Below are 18,119 nucleotides of genomic sequence, written 5' to 3'. Positions count from 1 at the left end.
GACCCCTTGCACTTCCCAAGTGAGGCAATGCCTCGCCCTGCTTTGGTTCACACACAGTACGCTGCACCCGCTGCCCTGCGGCCACTGTCTGGCACTCCCTAGTGAGATGAACCCGGTACCTCAGATGGAAATGCAGAAATCACCTGTCTTCTGCGTCACTCACGCTAGGAGCTGTAGACCGGAGCTGTTCCTCTTCGGCCATCTTGGCTCCTCTGGGAGTTAATTCTTAAGTGGGTGCTGACCAAGTAGTATTGGCCAGTTAATTTAAGGGCAGCCTCAGCTCAAAATCTCCCTTCCTAAAAAATTTCTCATGCTTTCCTATTGCCTAAGCAATGAATTATAAATTTCTTATTTAATTTACAACTTTTGTAATAATGATGGCTAACTAATGTTCCAAACCCTTTATAAATATTGACTAATTTAGTTTTCACAGCAAGTTTAAGAGGTAGGTTATATTATAATCCTTATGTTTCATGAGAAAAATGAAACACAGAAAGGTTAAATGACTAGACCAAAGTTACTCAGTTGTAAATGACAAAGTGGGAATTTCTTTTTTTTAACTTTTAAATTATTTAAACTTTTATTTTTATTTATTTATTTATTTTTATTATACTTTAAATTAAGGGGTATATGTGCAGAATGTGCAGGTTTGTTACATAGGTACACGTGTGCCATGGTGGTTTGCTGCACCCATCAACCTGTCATCTACATTAGGTATTTCTCCTAATGCTATTTCTCCCCTAGCCCCCCACACCCCGACAGGCCCCAGTGTGTGATTTTCCCCTCCCTATGTCCATGTGTTCTCATTGTTCAACTCCCACCTATGAGGGAGACCATGTGGTGTTTAGTTTTCTGTTCCTGTGTTAGTTTGCTGAGAATGATGGTTTCCAACTTCATCCATGTCCCTGCAAAGGACATGAACTCATCCTTTTTTATGGCTGCATAGCATTCCATGGTGTGTATGTGCCACATTGTCTTTATCCAGTCTATCATTGATGGGCATTTGGGTTGGTTCCAAGTCTTTGCTATTGTGAACAGTGCCACAGTAAACACACGTGTGCATGTGTCTTTATAGTAGAATGATTGATTTATAATCCTTTGGGTATATACCCAGTAATGGGATGGCTAGGTCAAATGGTATTTCTAGTTCTAGATCCTTGAGGAATCACCACACTGTCTTCCACAATGGTTTAACTAATTTATACTCCCACCAACAGTGTAAAAGCATTCCTATTTTCTCCACATCCTTTCCAGCATCTGTTGTTCCCTGACTTTTTAATGATCACCAGGCCATCTGGCTACACAGCCCTTGCTATTAGACCATCTTGCTATGCAGAATTCTTGTCTGATACCAACCTTTATGCTCTTCTTTTATAAATGGAAAGAAACTTTACCAATCAACTTTTGGGGCTTTATTAATATTTTCTTATGCTTAACTTGGAAAGAAAGACAAGTAGAAAGAGGAAGCCTACAGTTTATGAGAAATTGCATAATATTACCTACAGTTTATGAGAAATTGCATAATATTAAAATAGAAAAAACAGAGTATTTTGCTTATTTTTTATTTTTGAAGGAGTTAAAAGTATTGGTAAGATGGAATGATGATCAAAAAGGGTTTGAAAAGAAAATGAAAATGGAGAAAATGATGAGATAGGACCCAGAGTTATATAGAGTATGTGGGAGCTGAAGATGGCTGAAGATGGGGAAATACAAATTAAGAGGCATTTTCAACATAGTTTCAGAAGAGTGAAAAGTATTAAAGAAAGAGAATGGTCTGGAAGAATAGAAAGGAAGTGCCAGATGGAAGAGACAAGCATTTTGGAACATTTAGCAACTAATTGAACTTGCTGGATAATGAAAATGGATCAAAAAATGAATGACACTATGTGTGTTACTAAGCCCCACAAAACCATTTGAGGAAGATACTTTATTTTGAGAGCCAGCATAATGTTGTGGTTGAGGGCATGCACTTGATCTTTCAGTGACTCTGTTTCCTCATTTGTAACATGAGAAATAATGATAATGATTCTAGCTAATACAGCTGTTATGAGGATTAAATATGAATCACTTGTAACAGTATCTGGCACATAAGAAGTACTGTAGAATTAAGGACACATTATAATTCTAAGACATTAAGCAACTTGTAAAAGGATAACAAAACTAGGAAGTGGCAGGTAGGTAAATTCCTGCATTACAAAATTCTGTAAAATTCTTTGCACAAGCCCAGCAGTTGATGGGAAAATGACTTATGGGATTTACTTGGCCTCAAACCTAATATGAAGCTGTGGTGTTACCCAGCTGCTAAAAAGCTAGTGCAATCTGAGGATCCATCGATGGATGTGCAGTGTTTACATCAAGGAAGATAATGCTATTATGTTGAACCGTATGAAATTGTCATATTTTATAGGTTAGAAATGGTTGAATGTTGGCAGTTTCATGTGATTCAACTGAATACTATTGCATTTTGCTCCAGTGGAAAATTGCTTTTTTATCGACATTTCAAACCATTGGAAAGCCAAGTCTGTATTCGAAGAGGGCTGCCATTTTGAAGAAAGGGATAGAAACTATACCATACAAATAAAATAATATTTAATCTGAAAAAATGCAAAGACTGAACAGGTCACAGTACTTTCTTCAGACTCTTAAAATATTTTCATTTGGAAATGGGGGTATACTTGATGTTCAAGAGAAAACAAAAAATTTTAACCAAAGTTTGGAGAGACAAATAGACAATATTTAGTCTACTGTGAAGAAAACCTTTGTAACACTTCAAGTATCCCACAGTAGTAGGTTTTTCAGAACTGTATCCTGAAACTATAGCGCATTTACTGTTACTGGAAGTATTGAATAAGAGGCTGCATTGATTCATCAGGAAAGAAGTTGAACTTCATTATCTCTGTTTTCTTACAAGTTTGCGAATTCTTATGATGCTATGGAGTTCAAAGAGTTTCCTAGTCATTTTATTAATTCTACCAAGTATCTTTTAAGTGTTGAACACTATTTTATAAGGATGAAAAGTAGCAAAACTGCTCTAATAATTACTGTTAGGATTATTTGAAATCAGACTGGGAAAATTTAGATACTTTATTAATAGTTTTTAAATGTATCCTTTATTTATCAATTTGACCAATATTATTGGGTGCTAATTATGTAGTAGTGGATAAAATTTAAAAATAGTGTTTCTACCTCAGAGAGCATGCAGTATAATTGGAGAGTTTTCTCAGCAATTTTGGTACATCTGTAAAATCAATTTATTGATGGAGGTATCAGCATTATCTCAATAATATAGTGGTTATGTTTGTATTTAAATTCAGGTATATTTTGGAAAAGCATGTATATAACAAGCCATATGAATTTATGTTCTGAGATGAATCACTTTTAGATAATAAGGGGAATAAGTGAAAAAATAAAGCTTAAAAATGTATTGAAACAAATGCTCCAAATAAATATAAAATTATTTAAAATTAATCCGTAGTTGAAATTTATGGTTTAAAAATTATCTCTAACATGATTATAATTACCACTATATTGTTGATAAGTTCTATCTAATGAGTGAATTATGAAAAACTCTTGAAGTAATGGATGTTGTAAAACTAAAATTATTTTTAGTGTATAGTAATTTCAGAGCTAGAAATGATGCTTAAGCACCATGAATTATGAAAATGTGGAAACCTCCTAGTAGCAAATGGAAATAACAAAGTAACATCTCTAAGAATGGCCACTTTACTGAGAGTTGGGACAATGTTCCAACTAATTTCTTGAAGTTAGATTTTAGTTATCCATAGACAATTCATTTTGTGAATTACTTTTAAACATTTAAAATTATAGAATTTGTTCCAGGTTCCCTAAGTTAGTATGTGATAAAAGAAGGCAAGCTGAAGTTGTTTATGAACTACAGTGATTATAGCATAGAGGCAAACAAGTCTGCTTTCAAGTGCTGATTACTACAGTTTGACATTGTCTCCGCTCTGCTCCATTCCATTGACACTGAGCTATTTTAACATTTATTCATCTCCATACTGAATAATACTTGTTTTGGTATCTCTCTCTCTCTCTCTGTCTCTCTGTCTCTCTCTCTCTCTCTCTCTCACACACACACACACACACACACACACACACACTATACTATTCAACAAACATCAAGGACTTTTTTGTAAACTTACTCTCTTACATGTCTTAGCTTCACTGTTTAGCTTTGTGCTTCCAAAGGTGAAACCTCCTGCACAGCATTTAGAATATGGTTTTCTTTGTTCCTAAAAGGTGTTCAGGGCCAGGTGCAGTGGCTCAGGCCTGTAATCCCAGTTCGTAATTTTAATTTAATCTAACATAGCAATATGATCCTTTATAATCATAACATATCCTTTATGATCTGTGCTTTTGTTCTCTTTAAGAAAATCTTCTTCTCTGAAGGCCATGATGATATTTCCCAGTGTTATCTTTTAGAAGTTTTATTGTTTTACCTTTTATGTTTAGACCTAGAGTTCCTCTGGGATTAATTTGTGTATATGGTTTGAGATGAAATTTACTTTGATGCCATATAGTGTTGAATTGACTCGGGAACATTTGTTGGTGGGATCGCCTTTCTCCGCTGCACAATTACATCACCTTTATCATAAATAACTGTATATGTGAGGACCTTCTTGAGGAGTCTATTGTGTAATACCAGACTGTTTTAATAACTAGTGCTGATGGCATGAGCTTTGTAGTTTTTTTTTCTTCTTCTTCTTCTTTAGGATTTTCTAGGGCAGGGGCTGGCAAACTTTTTTCTGTAAAGGGTCAAATGTAAATAGGAGCCAGGGCAAAGATTTTAGGCTAGGTGGGCCTTATAGTCTCTCTAGCTACTGTAGCATGAAAGCAGCCATCGACAGTACGTAAATGGATGATGATGGGACTATGCTTCAGTGAAACTTAACTTACAAAAACCAGCGGCAGACCAGATTTGGCCTATGGGCCACAGTTCTCCAACCCTATTTCTAGGATATTCTTAGCAGTACACAGCTCAACAGAAATTTTAGAATCTGTTTGTCAATTTATACATATATTTATCCTTACGCTACTGACAGGGGCCTCTTGTATAGTGTTGAATAAAAGTGGTGACAGGAGGCATTCTTTTTTTTTTTTTTTTTTTTGTGAGAGACGGAGTCTCATTCTGTCACCCAGGCTGGAGTGCAGTGGCGGGATCTCGGCTCACTGCAAGCTCCACCTCCCGGGTTCACACCATTCTCCTGCCTCAGCCTCCCGAGTAGCTGGGAATACAGGTGCCCGCCACCAGGCCAGGCTAATTTTTTTTTGTATTTTTTAGTAGAGACAGGTTTCATCATGTTAGCCAGGATGGTCTCGATGTCCTGACCTCATGATCTGCCTGCCTCGGCCTCCCAAAGTGCTGGGACTACAGGCGTGAGCCACCGCACCTGGCCGACAGGAGGCATTCTTGTTCTTGATCCCATGGGTAAAATTTCCATGTGTTTGCATTTATTCAGATAATTATATGATTTTTATTTTGTCATTAAGGTAAAATACATGCTTGATTTTCAGTGCTAAAACACGTATTTCCGTAATGTTTCCAACTGAATAATGATGTATTGTCTTTTAAATATATTGCTTACTAGGCTTTGCTACTATTTGTTAGAATTTTGCCTGTTACGAATTATACTGATCTATAAATTTACTTCTTTGTCATAAACTTGTAGCTTTTGTTGTTAAGATTAGGCAAGCCTCATTACTTCTGTTTGAAAGCATTTCTGTTTTCTCTTTGAAGGAATATGAGTAAAATTGGTGTTATATTTTAGTTAAATGTCTGACAAAGTTTGCTGCTAAAACATTCTGAGTCTGGACATTTCATTATAGGAGGTTTTAATATCAGATTCAGTATCTTCGTTACATACATGTCCACTTACAATTTCAATTTCTTCTGTTAGTTTTGTGTGCCATGATTTTTCAGGAATTTGTCCATTTAACCTAAATTTTCAATTTATTGGCATAACACTGCTTATAATACTCACTTACGACATGTGTACTTTCTGTAGGATCTATAATGATATCCCTTTTTTACCTTCTTATATGATAATTTGTGTTTCTTTTTTTGATTCTTCTTGGCGAAGGTTTATCAATTATTAGTCTTTTCAATAATCAATTTCTGCCTTTAATGGTTATCTCTAATTAAAAAACTGTCATTGGTTACTGCAACTAATTTTTTTTCTCATTTTTGGGTTTAATTTGATCTTTTATTTCTTTTTTGAGTCACAGTCTCATTCTCTTATCCAGGCTGGAGTGCAGTGGCATGATCTTGGCTCACTGCAGCCTCCATCTCCTGGGTTCAAGTGATTCTCATTGGTCAGCCTCCCAAGAAGCTGGGACTTCAGGTGTGTGCCACCAGGCCTGACTCATTTTTGTATTTTTAGTAGAGCCAGGGTTTTGCCGTGTTAGTCAGGCTGGTCTTGAACTCCTGACCTCAAGTGATCCGCCTGCCTCGGCCTCCCAAAGTGCTGGGATTACAGGCGTGAGCCATTGCACCCAGCCTTTCTCTTCTAAGTTCTTGAGAATGACAGCTTAACAGTTATTGTCAGTCATTTTTCTAATATATGCATTTTAGGCAAAAATTCTCCTTTGAGAGGCTTTAATTATATCCGAGTTTGTTATGTTATGCTTCTATTACCTTCCAGATTCAAAGTTATTTTTTAAAATTTGAAACTATGTCAGACCTACAGAAAAGGTGCAAATATAGTATAAAGGATTTTTTCCCTTTAAACTGTTTGAAAATAAGTTGCTGACAAGATGCCCCACAACATTAGAATGCTTTATTTACATAAAAGACATGCTCCTCCATAATCATAATAACCAGAATCAGGGAAATAAACTCATATGTTTCTACCATCTAATCCTCAGGATTCTATAAGAGAAATATATAACGATTATAATATATATAATAATATGTATAATGCTAACAAGCTAATTTGACCTACAGTTACACAGTCAGGATCTTGTTGACCGTGTGCTTATGGTGCATTTCATTCTGTTTTTTCTGTTCTTTGCATTTCCACAGTTTGGCAAATTGAATCTGAATGTTGAATAGATAGAGATTTAGTTTCTTTAACAAATCTATTGGTGGTTGTATGAACTTTCATTGGAAAGCAAATGATGTCGTTTTCACTCTTTGTGATATTAGTACCCTTTGATGCTTAGTGCCTAGATCATTGGAGATTTTCATGTATTAGTTGGAATAATGTTATTCTATACCAACATTAGCAGGTTATATTGCCATTCATACTTTATTTTCTCTTTCAGCCATAATTTAGTCTTAGTTCTGTAAGTAATGCTCACCACTACTCTATATGTCAATATTTCTCTAGTAATTTTGGTTTTATAAAAATCAATCTTTAGTAGATTCCTTAGAAAAGTTCATAGGAACAATATTTCCCTAGTTCTTGCATATTGATAACAATTTGTGTCCTTTATACTTGAAGAACATAAAATCTTTTGATCACATTTTCTTTCCTTGTGTATATTTAATATATTATTCCATTTTTATTCTGTCATAAAGCATTTCTGACAAAAAGTTTGATGAAAATATAATTTTATTTTAAGCCATGTACTCATTCTGCATGAATGGCTAGTGGATTAGTTTTCTTTTTTAAATAATACTAAGTACTTTCACTAGACTGTATCTTGGTATTAGTCATTCAAGACTGATATTCTGAGTAGGTCATGTTTTCTGTTAATGCTTCAAATTGTTTTTGTGTTTGAAAGTTTAATAAGTTGTTTTTAATATTCGTTCTGATTTGCTTTGCTTTGATTTTCTTTATTTTTTATTGTGATAAGAACACTTAATATATGCCGTTTAAAAAATTTTAAGTGTACAGTACAGTATTATTAACTATTGGCATAGAACTTACTTGTCTTGTGTAACTAAAACTTTATACCCATTGAAAACAATTCTCCGTTTTTCTCTCCCCGCCCAGCCAATGGCACCCACCATTCTGTGCTGTTTCTATAAGTTTGACTATTTTAGATACCTCATGTAAGTGGAATTATACAGTATTTGTCCTTCTGTGACTTGTTTATTTCAGTTAATATAATGTCCTCTAGGTTTATTCATGTTGCTGCATATAGCAGGATTACCTTATTTTGTAAAGCTGAATAATATTCCATTGTATATTTTCACATTATTTTTTGTGATAAGAACACTTCACATAATATCTACACTTTTAGCAAATTTTTAAGTATGAAATACAGTATAGTTAGCCATAGGCGCCATGCCATACAGTAGAACTCTGGGACTTACTCATTTTTTGTAACTGAAACTTAATACCCTTTGACTAATTCTTCCCAGTTTTCCCTCCCTTCAGCCCCGGACAGACATTCTTCTACTTTTTGCTTCTGTGAATTTGACTATTTTAAATTCATCATATAAGTGGTATTATGTAGTATCTATCCTTCTGTGTCTGATTTATTTCACTTAGCATAATATCTTCCACATTCATCCATGTCGTTACGAATGGCAGGCTTTCCTTCCTTTTAAAGGCTGAATCATGTCCCATGGTATGTAGACTATTGTGAATAATGCTGTAATGAACATAGGAGTGTAGATATCTCTTCAAGATCGTTATTTAAGTTTTTTTTTTTGGATATATAATCAAAAGTGGGATTGCTGGACCACATGATAAATATTTTTAATTTTTGGAAATTTCATACTGTTCTCCATAGTGGCTGCATCATTTTACAATTCCACCAATAGGGCACAAATGCGCTAATTTCTCCACATCCTCAAAAACAATTCTTCCTTTTTTTTTTTTTTTTTTTTTGATAATAGCCATTCTAAGAGGCATGAGACAATATCTCAGGGAACTGTGAATTTACAGTTCTCCAATGATTAGTGATGTTGAGCATCTTTTCATATACCTGTTGACCATTTGTGTATCTTCTTTGGAGAAATGTTTATTCAAGGTTTTTTTTTTTTTTGCCTATTTTTAAATTGAGTTATTTGGTTGTTTTGCTGCTGAGTTTCTGATTTCTTTGTATATATTGGTTGTTAATTCCTCATCAGATGGTACACAAATATTTTCTCCTTCTGTAGGTTGCCTTTTGACTCTGCTTTCCTTTGCCATGGAAAAGCTTTTTAATTTGAGCTAATCCCACCTAATTTTGCTTTTGCTGCTTGTGCTTTTGGTGTTATAATCAAGAATTCATGGCCCAAGACCAATGTCATGAAACTTTTACCCTATGTTTTCTTCTAGGAGTTTTACAGTTCCACATCTTACATTTATGTCTTTACTTCATTTTGAGTAGTCTTTTGTGTATGATTTAGGATAAGTGGCCAGTTTCATTCATTTGTGTATGAATATCGAATTTTTTCTACACCATCTGTTGAAGAAATTATCTTTTCCCCATTGACACGCTTGTTGAAGATCAGTTAAACACCTATGTGTGAATTTATTTATGAGCTTTCTCTTCTATTCCAATGATCCATGTGGCTGTTGTTATCAGTACTATGGTATTTTAATGACTATAGATAGCTTTTTAGTATATTTTGAAATCAGGAAGTGTGATACCTCGAGCTTTGTTCTTTTTCAAGTTTGCTTTAGCTATTCAGGATCTTTTGTGGTTCTGTATGAATTTTAAGATTGTTTTGTCTATTTTTATAAAAAATGTCATTAGGATTTTGATAATTATTGCATTCAATCAAAGATCAAGATCACTTTGGGTAGTGTGATTATTTTGATCTTCCAATCCATTAACATGAGAGGTTTTTCCATTTTTTTTTGTCTTTCTTATTTATTTCATTAATGTTTTGTGTTCAGTGTACACAGGTCTTTTACCTTCTTAGTTAAGTTTATTACCAAGTATTTTATTCTTTCTGATTCTGTTAGAAAGAAGTTATTTCTTAAGTTTCTTTTTGGATGGTTCATTGTTGGTGTATAAAAGCACAACTGATTTTTGTATATAGATTTCGTATCTGTAACTTATGAATTTGTTTATTATTTCTAATAGTTTTTGTGGAGTCTTTGGGATTTTTTATTTTACCTATAAGGTCATTTGCAAATGAAGATAATTTACTTCCTCTGTTTTGATTTGGATACATTTTATTTCTTTTTCATGTCTAATTGCTCTGGCTAGGATTTTCATACTATGTTGATTAGAAGTGGTGAGAATTGTCATCTTTGCCTTTTTCCTGATTTTAGAGGAAAAGCTTTCAGTTTTTCACCACTGAGTATTATGTTGCCGTAGGCTTTACGTATATGGTTTTGTCATGTTCAGGTAACGTATTTACTAAGTATTTTCATCAGGAAAGGTTGTAGAATTTTGTCCAGTGCTTTTTCTGTGTCTATTGAGATGATCATGGTATTTTCTCTTTTAATCTGTTTTATTGTATATTGCATTAATTGATTTGCTTTTTTTGAATCATCCTTGTATCACAGGAAAAAAAATCTCATTTGCTCATAGTGTAACTGAGGTGGAAGTTGGTACTGGACTCCAGAGGTGAGGCTTAGACACTAGACCAAATTGAGGACTAGCAAAAACAGGGCTGGTGTGGAAGCAGCTTTCCATAAGATGTCTACCAATGTGCCATGTCAGTTTACCATTGCCGTGATAATACCTGGAATTAATTGCCCCTTTCCATGACAACAACCGAATGACCCAGAAGTTACCACTGTTTTCCTATAAATTTCTGCATACACTGCTCCTTAATTTGCATGTAGTTAAAAGTGAGTATAAATATGACTGCAGAAGCACCTTTGAGCTGCTACTTTGGCACATTGCCTATGGTGTAGCCCTGCTTGCAAAGAGCAGTAACTCTGCTGTTGCTGTACACTGACACTTCAATAAAAGTTGTTGTTTAACACCGCCAGCTTGCCCTTGCATTCTTTTCTGGGTGAAGCTAAGAAACCCTCCCAGGCTAAGCCCCAATTTTGGGGCTCGACTGAACTGCATCATAACCATCTATGTTACGTAATTGGCTTTCTATGGAGGAAAAACAAACTTCCTGTCTTTAAGATAAAAGGTAGTTTTGCAACTTGGAACAATGACTCTACCAAAATTAGGCTCCTACTTTCCCACAGAAACTGGGAGACAGAGGTGCAAGTTATTTTGATGTTTACGTTATATAAAGATGGCTCCTGTGTTCTTGAGAAAGACATTCCTGGGTTATAAAGCTGACCAGAGTTTTCAAAAGGATTTATATACATTTTAGAGAGAGAAAGTACTTGTAATTACGTGTTTTCCAAAGTAAATGCTCTGAATAAAAGGAGGGAAGGAAATATTTTCTCTTATTATCAACAGGGAGAATTAAGCCTCTTATTTATTTTTTTTAGACAGAATCTTGCTCTTGCCTCCCAGGCTGGAGTGCAATGGCACGATGTCAGCTCACTGCAACCTCCACCTCCCCGGTTCAAGTGATTCTCCTGCCTCAGCCTCCCGAGTAGCTGAGATTACAGGTGCCCGCCACCATGCCTGGCTATTTTTTTTTTGTATTTTTAGTAGAGATGGGGTTTTGCCATGTTGGCCAGGCTGGTTTTGAACTCCTGACCTCGTGATCCACCCACCTGGGCCTCCTAAAGTGCTGGGATTACAGGCGTGAGCCACCACCTCTGGCCTAACCCTCTTATTTTTAATTTTTGGTTTGTATTTGTCCTTACATAAGAAATAATACAGAGAAATCCTGTGTCCTGTTTGCTCACTTTCCCCAAGTGGTAATATCTTAAAAACTCTAGTACATTATCACGACCAGAATATCGACATTGATAAAGTAAAGAAATAACTATAATGTAGTTCAGTGTTTTTAGTTGTACTTTGCAAGAAAAATAGAGAAATGACTCCATCTTTCTGAAAGTGAAAGTCCCATTCTTACAGTTTCTTTGATAGCCAATCAATAAACAATGACAGATCTATGTTTTATTTATAGTCAATATATTCATGTACTGCCAATTATATTACAAAATAAAATATGAATTATTAGAGTTGTAGCTATGATTTTAATTAGGTGTGTCTCTTGTGTAAAGGCTACATTGGCATGAATAATACCGTTATATTTTGTTGACATTTATGTATGTTAGATCAGTATGTGATAGGGTTTTGCTATATGAATCAGTAACACTTGAAGGAAAAGTTTGAAGGTTGTCAATATAGGTTGCTAGCCCTTTATTTTGAAAATTAAGGAAAAAGACAACAAGATTAAGGTAAACATCTCTATTATCATAATTTATTTCTAAGTAAAGAGTATTTATTTTTTATCAAAATATATCTAGGCTGTATATTGAAAAAAAAAATCCCTGATACTCATAGTATAGTCCAGTTAGAAATCTTATGCCGTCACAATTTTCCTTAAATGTGAAGCATCTAAAGTTTTAAATAAAGATAAATCACAACATAAGATTTTGTGATAGTACATGTATACTGAAAAACCACAGCCTAAAATTTTATTCTATGGTTAATCATTGATATTGTAGCTGTATTCTCCCAAGTTTTAAATGTGGTGATCAGTTTCTTGCAGTACAACATGAAGTACAGAACAATGTCCAGCCTATTTGTATTTTTATTTTATGGGCATTATAAACAATTCAATTTTACATAGGCATTGTGGAAAATGTGTAAGCACTACTGTCAAATTTATTTTATCGATTCAGAATATTATAGGAAAACTAAGAAAAATCTAAGATTCTGCCCTCTAGGCAACCCATGCCGTTAGTTGGTGACACCAGGTGTCTAGCTAGTGAGGATTATAGACAAGGATGATCCTTTTAATGTGCTGTTGAATTTGGTCTACTTGTATTTTGTTAGGATTTTTACATCCATATTCACCAAGGATATTGGCCTATAATTTCCTTTTCCAGTTGTGCCCTTGTTTGGCTTTGGTATGATGATAATGCTGGCTTCATAAAATGAGTCTGAAAGGTGTTTCTTTTTCTTAATATTTTGGGAAGAATTTAAGGAAGATTGATATTGATTCTTGTTTAAATGTTTGGTAGCATTCATCAGAGAAGTCATCAAGTCCCAGGTTTTTCTTTTTGATTACTACTTTTGAGGTTGTTGATTACTGCTTCAATCTCTTATTCATTATTGGTCTGTTCAAGTTTCCTATCTTTTCATGGTTCAGCCTTAGTATGTTATATGTTTCTAAGAATTTATCCATTTCTTCTGGGTTATTCAATTTGTTGGCTAAAGTTGTTCATAATAGTCCCTTATGATCATTTTTATTCCTGTACCATCACTTACAATGTTTTCTCTTTCATTTCTTATTTTATTTGTGATTTCTCTCTTTTTAAAATTAGTTTAGGTGAAGGCTTTTCAATTGTTTTGTTTGTTCTTTGGTCCCTTTCTATCTCTTTCTTTCAGTTGTTTCATTGAATTTTAAAGTTTTTGTTTTAACTTTTAATTGACAATAGTTGCATATTATATATTTATGTGATACAATGTGGTATTTTATATGTTTACATTATGGGAATAATTAAATCAGGTTGTTTAAGAAATCCAGTACCTTACCTACTTATTATTCTTTTTGTGGTGAAAACATTTAAATTTTCTCTTAGCAATTTTGAAATATACAGTGCATTATTATTATAGTCACTTTTTTCTACAGTAGATCATTAAAACTTATTCCTCCTGTCTAACAGAAATTTTGTACATTTTGATCAACATCTCTCCTTTCCACATTCTGTGTTGTGCATGGATTTATTTCTGGACTCTCTGTCCTGTTCCACTGGTCATTATATGTTGTTATGACAATAACATGCTGTGTTGGTAACTATAGCATTGTGATCGATTTTGAAGTCAGGTAGTGTGATGCCTTCAGCTTTGTTCTTTTTTTTGTCAAGGATACTTTGGCTATATGGGATCTTTTGTGGTTCTATATAAAACTTAGGATTGTATTTTCTATTTCTGTGAAAAATGACTTGGAATTTTGATAGAGATTGTATCATTTATGTAATATGGCCATTTTAGCTATATTAAATTTTCAGTCCATGAACATAGACTGGTTTCCATTTATTTGTGTCATAATTATTTCTTTCATCAGTGTTTTTTTTTTTATTATACAGGTTTTTCACCTTTTTGGTTAAATTTACTCCTCAGTATTTTGTGTTTTTTCATGTTATTGTGGATGGGATTTTCTTAATTTCTTTTTCAGATAATTTGTTGTTAGTGTAAAGAAATACTACTGATTTTTCTGTGTTAATTTTGTATCCTGTAAGTTTACTGACTTTATCAGTTGAAATAGTTTATTGGTGGAGTCTAGAACTTTCTCTAAGATCATGTCATTAGCAAATAGAAACAGTTTCACTTGTTTCTTTCCAATTTGCATGCCTTTTATTTCTTTTTCTTGTCTAATTGCTCTGGCTAGAACCTGCAGTCCTATGTTAAGTAGAAGCGTGAGAGCGGGCATCCTTATCTTGTTCCTGAATTGGAGGAAAAGCTTTCAGTATGATGTTAGCTGTGGGCTTTTCATATATGTCTTTTACTGTATACCAGTATATTCCTTTAAAACTTAACTTGTTTTGAATTTTTATCTGGAAACGTTCTTGAATGTTGTTAAAGGCCTTTTTGGCTCCATTGAGTTGATCATATAGTTTTCATAATTCGTTCTGTTAATGTACTGTATCATCTTTATGGAGTTGTGTATGTTGAACCATCCTTGCATCCCAGGGAGAAATCCCACTTATGATAAATGATTCTTTTAATGTGCTGTTGAATTAAGGCTGATAGTATTTTGTTCAAGATTTTTGCACCTGTGATCATCAAAGATAGCTGCCTTTAGTTTTCTTTTCTTATAATGTTTTTGTCTGGCTATGGTATCAGGGTGTATTAGTCAGGGTTCTCTAGAGGGACAGAACTGATAGGATAGATGTACGTATAAATGGGAGTTTATTAAGAAGTATTGACTCACACAATCACAAACCACTGGTATAAGTCCAAGAGTCCAAAAGCTGAAGAACTTGGAGTCTGATGTTTGAGAGCAGGAATCATCCACATGGGAAAAAGATGAAGGCCGGAAGACTTAACAAGTCTGCTTTTCCATCTTCTCTTGCTTGCTTTATTCTAGTGTGCTGGCAGCTAATTAGATGGTGCCCACCCAGATTGAGAGTGGGCCTGCTTCTCCCAGTTCACTGACTCAAATATTAATCTCCTTTGGCAACACCCTCACAGACACACTCAGGAACAATACTTTGCATCCTTCAATCCAACCAAGTTGACACTCAGTATTAACCATCACACAGGATAGTACTGGACTTGTAAAATGAGTTTGGAAGCATTCCCTTTTCTTCAGTTTTTGGAAGAGTTTTAGAAGGATTGGTATTACAGATTGATTGTCCCTAATCTGAAAGCTCAAAATCCAAAATGCTCCAAAATTTGAAACTTTTTGAGTGTTGTCATAATGCCACAAGTGGAAAATTTTACATGTGTCCTCATCTGATGGGTCACAGTAAAATGCGATCAAAATCCTGTTTCATGAACAAAATTATTAAAGTTATTGTATATGATTGCCTTCAGCATATGTGTATAAGACATACACTGAAGCATAAATAAGACACACACTAAAGCATAAAACAAAGGAGTTTCATGTTTAGACATGGGTCCCATTCCCAAGATATCCTAATATGTATATATAGTATTCCAAAATTTGAAAAATTCTGAAATCTGTAACACTTCTTGTCCCAAGCATTTCAGATAAGGGATAATCAACCCGTATTTTTTCTTTTAATATTTGGTAGAATTCTGTGTGAGTCATCTGGCCTTGTTTTTCCTTTGATGGGATATTTCTTTTTTATTATTGTTGATTTAACCATTTTATTCATTATTTGCTTATTCAGGTTTTCTATCTTTTTTTTTATTCAGTCTTTGTGGGTTGTATGTTTCTGTGAATTTATCCATTTTACCTAGGTTATCCAATTTCTAGGTACCTTGTTTATAGTAGTCTCTTATGGTCTTTTGTATTTCTGTGGTATCAGTTGTAATGTCTTCTCTTTCATTTCTGAATTTGTATATTTGTCTTCCTTTTTTTTCTCTCTGACTAAAGGTTTGTCAATTTTGTTTACCTTTTCAAAAAAATCAATTCTTAGTTTTATTTTCTATTGTCTTTCTAGTCTCTATTTTATTTATTCTTCCCTGATCTTTATTATTTTCTTCCTGCCACAGACTTTGAGCTTAGTTTTTTCTTTTTTTTTTCTAGTTCTGTGAGGTATAATGTTGTTTATTTGAGATCTTGGTCTGCTATATGCTGCTGTGATCTATTACATAGAGCTGGAACAGAAGTTCTCATTTCTGATGATAATTGCTGCATATGGCATATGAAAAATTAGAGATAATGTGAAGGTTTGAATGATTTTGTATTTTTCTAGAGTGGGTTTACTTTTACTTATGTAGATACAGAAAGGCTAGTAAAAGTTCACCTTAATTCCTTAAACATTTGAATGACTCTAATCTGGCTTTCATTGCTCTTGAGGGTTGTTCTTCCGATTTATCCTTCTCAATTGTAGCCCTTTGGGATCCCAGTCTAAAGGTTTGTTGACATATTTTTTTAAATTTTTCTCTCTCACTTTTTAAAGGTTTAGACATATTAAAAATGGAAAGAAATGTAGACCAAATAGACCAAACATGCATATACACTGCTAAAATCTCTGCCTAGTTTGACCTTTTCTAAAGTATATGATAAAACTTTAATAAATGTTTTAACTGAAGTTTTAAAACACTATAATATAATTTTAAATGCTGGTAGACTTTAGTTCTTTCTATATTTTATGTGTGAAAATTACAGAGACATGATGTAGGTATTCATTTGTTGGTGGTTAATGATTTAGGTGAGTTCCTAAAAACAGAAAATCCTAAAAATTGAATGACAGTCCCTTATGTGAAATATTTTGTCTTAACCAAGAACATTAGAAGGAAGTCATTTTACTTCTTTCTTTCTCTCTCTCTGTGTGTGTGTGTGTGTGTGTGTGTGGTGTGTACATGTATTTTTATATCTATAGCTACATCTCATTGATCTATAGTATTGTAAGATCTAGATAAAGCTTTCAGATATTCTACTTGTTTTAATAAAGTGAGTTTTGTATTATTGGATTGTGAAAAAAAATGCCTTGGATAATGAGTTATATAACAGAACTATATGTCTTCCTCTTAGAAGAAGAGGGCTGTGGAGTCTCTGGTGAGGCCGGTGTTTTATTTCCAAGAGGAAGAGTATGAGAATGTAAACCTTCTTTGTGTGTGCAGCTGTGTGTGTTTGTATGTTTGGTATCCTTCATGCAAGTTGGATATTTATGGTCCTAAATTGCGGTTTTAGATTAAATTTATCTTAATATTATGTCAGAATATTCTGCCTGCTGTACTCATCTAATTTACTCTTGTCTAATCTCTGGAAACTGTGGCTGTATATCATGGCTACTAAGATTTAATTATAACATAATAATTGAATTAAAGATGTGCAGTTGTTCAGATGACGTTATTTCTTCATCACTTTCACTTGACAAGTGAATGTGAGACTGGGTGGTTGTGCTGGGCCTTCATAATATATTAAAACATTCTGAACATTTTTATCAAAACATAGTTAATCTGCTTGGTGCCATAAATAGATGAAGTTACTGAGTGTTCTTTCCAGTACTGCTTCTCTGAAGTAGTTTAATAATTAGTTGATTTAGAAATGAGGAGTATTTCTATTCTATCATTTTCTGCAAGATTTGTTCCTAAATTGGAAAAGTAGCTATTTATCCAATTAGCTCAAGCAAAAAACAAAGGAAAACTTTGAAAGACTTGATTGTGAATTGTGTTTCATTTTTTGCTTGGAATTTTAAAGGGAACAGTGTTTTCTGGTTTTAACAAATTTAAGTTTACACACTTTTTTTTTCAAATAACTGAAAATTTTCATACTTGGTGAATAATAGTTTCCTAATTATAAGTTTATGAAAACTTGATACTGTATCATGTAAAAGTGCTTGGCTTCCACATATTTGTACATGTACATTGTGCCAGAGGTTATTGTAATTAGGTTCATAGGTACTTTTGATAATCTAGTATTATTGATATTCAGAACAAGACTTTTTAGGACACAAGTTAAAATTCTTTAAAATGTAGCTGTTTCTGGGTGTATAACATCAACAAATATTATTAATAATTGTCTTTCCTCAAAATTTTAC

At 33.8% G+C, this 18,119-nt stretch overlaps 1 protein-coding gene across 4 annotated transcripts in view; it reads left to right on the top strand.

Moving 5' to 3' along the window:
- Positions 1 to 18,119, top strand: part of CPNE8 (copine 8) — a 265,785-nt gene that overhangs the window by 41,399 nt on the left and 206,267 nt on the right. The gene's annotated exons all lie outside the window — the stretch shown is intronic.

The sequence above is a fragment of the Symphalangus syndactylus genome, chromosome 17 (genome assembly GCF_028878055.3).
Source record: "Symphalangus syndactylus isolate Jambi chromosome 17, NHGRI_mSymSyn1-v2.1_pri, whole genome shotgun sequence".
NCBI lineage: Eukaryota > Metazoa > Chordata > Mammalia > Primates > Hylobatidae > Symphalangus > Symphalangus syndactylus.
The sequence above is the reverse complement of the archived record's forward strand: the minus strand, read 5'-3'. Positions and strand labels throughout refer to the sequence as shown.